Raw genomic sequence first — 2809 nt, forward strand, 5'->3', positions numbered from 1 at the left:
CTGTTCACCATGTATGTTCACCAAATATTCTGTTTCCCTCCCTTCTGGGCATTTGATAAGCTTTCTCTTCCTTGTCCCCTTTGAGTTAAGTGCAGTCACATGACATGCTTTGGCCAAAGAAATGTAAGTAGAAATTACAGGTTTCGCCACACTGTCTGTTCTCCCTTATGTCACAGCAATGACAAATGATCCAGAAAGCACTGGCCAATTAGCCTGGAACCTGGAGTAAGAATGATGTGGAACAGAGACCCCTCTGGTTTACCAGGGACAAGAAGCATTAGTGAGAAATAAAATTTGTTTATTTTAAGCCACTGGACTTGGGGCTTGTTTGTTACTACAGCATAACTCAGCTGACTCTAATTAATACCACATCTCTTCCTGAGACTTACTCGTTTCCAGCCCTGCTTCTCAAACTTTAATATACATGCAATATCTGGAGATATTGTTAAAATGTAGATTCTGGTTCAGTAGATCTGGAGTGAGGCCCAAAATACACATTTCTAAAACAATCTCCCAGTCCCAGGTGATGTGGATGCTGCTGATTCACACTTCTGGGACTGCAAGAATCTAAACTTCAATTCACAAGAACATAGCAAATAGCTACATATGGCCTTCCCGCACTACCCAGGAAGGAGTCCATATGGTGTTGTTTTGTATTCCCATTGTAACTCAAAGGAAACTTTCACAATATTCGGAGCCCTTGATGTCCTTCAAATGAACAAAGAGTATGGTCCTCAAATTCCTTGCAGGAGTAACCCACTCAGGTGGCACCAACCTTGACTTCCAAATGGAACAGTACATCTGCAAAAAGAAAAGGGATGGTATCTACATCATAAATCTGAAAAGAACCTTGAAGAAGCTTCTTCTGGCAGCTCATACCTTTGTTGCCATTGCAAATCCAACTGATGTCAATGTCATAACATCTGGGAATACTGGCCAGCGAGCTGTACTGAAGTTTGCTGCTGATACTGGAGCCATTCTTATTGCTGGCCTCTTCACTCTTAGAACCTTCACTAACCAGATCCAGGCAGCCTTCTGAGAGCTGAGACTTCTGGTGGTTACTGATATCAGGGCTGACCACCAGCTTCTCACAGAGACAGGTTAACCTGCCTACCACTGCTCTGTGTTAACAAGGACTCTCCTCTGAGCTCTGTGGACATCACCATCTCTTGCAACAACAAAGGAGCTCACTCGGTGGGTCTGATGTGGTGGATGCTGGCCTGGGAAGTTCTGTGCATGTGTGGCACCATTTCCCATGGAGACCCATGGGAGGTCAAGCCTGATTTCTATTTCCATAGAGATCCTTAGGAGATGGAAAAGGAAGAGCAGGCTGCTGGTGACAAGGCCTGACCAAGGAAGAATTTCAGGGTGAGTGGACTGCTTCAGCTCCAGCTCCTGAGTTCACTGCTACTCTACCTGAAGTCACAGACTGGACTAAAGGCATGCTGGTACCTTTCCTTCTGAAGACTGGAGTATGCGGTCACTGCTCAGGCCACTGAATGGGTAGGGACAACCACTGAGTAGTGTTAAGCTGCTCTTCCACAAAAACAAACAAAATGGAAAAAGGTTCTTAAAAAAAAAACTATGAAGCTACATTTAAATTAACTATAATTAAATATTCAGCCTCGTAGTCATACTTGGCCACCTTTCAAGGGCTGAAAAGCCTCCATGAGGCCAGTGGGCTACTGTATTTAATGGCAGAGAGCTGTTTAAACATTTACATCATCACAAAAAGTTTTATCAGATGGTTCTTTGTACAGCAGTATCCAGAAACTTAGTGACAGTTAGCCCTGGCATCATGGGGGACAGACATGGTCAAGATAAAGGCTAGCAGATCTGCTGGTATCAAACACCAATGCAATGGAAAATAGAGTGGTTTGAGTCCCAGGACATGAAGCTGAGACAGAAACAAAATGCGACATTCAATCTGAGTACAGGATAAATTCCTGCCCTGCCTAATCATTTTATTTCCCCTGTGGATCATTTTAAGAGATTCATTTCAGGGAAGGCAGTTCCAGGGAGCCTCTTCTCTCCTTGCCCTGATCTTGTCTGTCCAATTTGGCTAATCTATTTACGTTCCCCAGAAAACATATGACACGAAGTATAACACTTGTTTTTGATCTCCTTTCCCCAAGAAATCAATAGCACTCAGAGAGAGCATGCCTGTAAGCACTGCCAAAAGAGCTACAGAATTATACAGTACAGTAGGCATGTGGCTACGATTGGATGATACCGCTGCCTGCTGCCAGTGCAGCTCTACACACTGGGGCCCACTCACCTCTCTCCCCACCTTTCACTTCCCCAGCAATTCAGACAACAGGAAGAATCTCCTGGTTCATCTCATTCCCTCTTCTTTACCTCTGTTCACCCTGAAAATAAGAGACATCCTGTTTTGGACTCAGACTTGGGCAGGGGTTATTAATCTGAGATCCACGGGCATGGTGGAATTGTGTGAAAAAGTTTGGTGTATGTTAACATGGCTCCCAATGCCCCCCCACCCCAAGCTAACAGGAAAGTGGGATGGACTGTAGCTGGCTCCATCCAGATTCTGGTGGCCCAGTGCATCTGAGGAGGAGCAAATAGACTCTAGAAGGAACAAAAGGATTGGCATAGACACAGAGAAGAAAAGACAGGACTAGAAGACTGCCTGTGAGGGATAAGTTAGGAGCGACCTGCTGGAAAAGTCACTGAAAAGCAGAAGGAATAGAGGAAAATGTCACCTAGGATACCAGTTCAGACGATATGCCCCACTCAACAGTAACTCCCTTTTCACCCTTCCCCATATTACCAAGGCCTTAGTCACATTCCC

The 2809-nt window shown here is 44.8% G+C and overlaps 1 pseudogene; it reads left to right on the forward strand.

The window, feature by feature from the left end:
• Positions 1-606: 606 nt before the first annotated feature.
• Positions 607-1499, forward strand: LOC123936833 (annotated as a pseudogene).
• The last annotated feature ends 1310 nt before the right edge of the window (positions 1500-2809 follow it).

The sequence above is a fragment of the Meles meles genome, chromosome 2 (genome assembly GCF_922984935.1).
Source record: "Meles meles chromosome 2, mMelMel3.1 paternal haplotype, whole genome shotgun sequence".
Taxonomy (NCBI): domain Eukaryota; kingdom Metazoa; phylum Chordata; class Mammalia; order Carnivora; family Mustelidae; genus Meles; species Meles meles.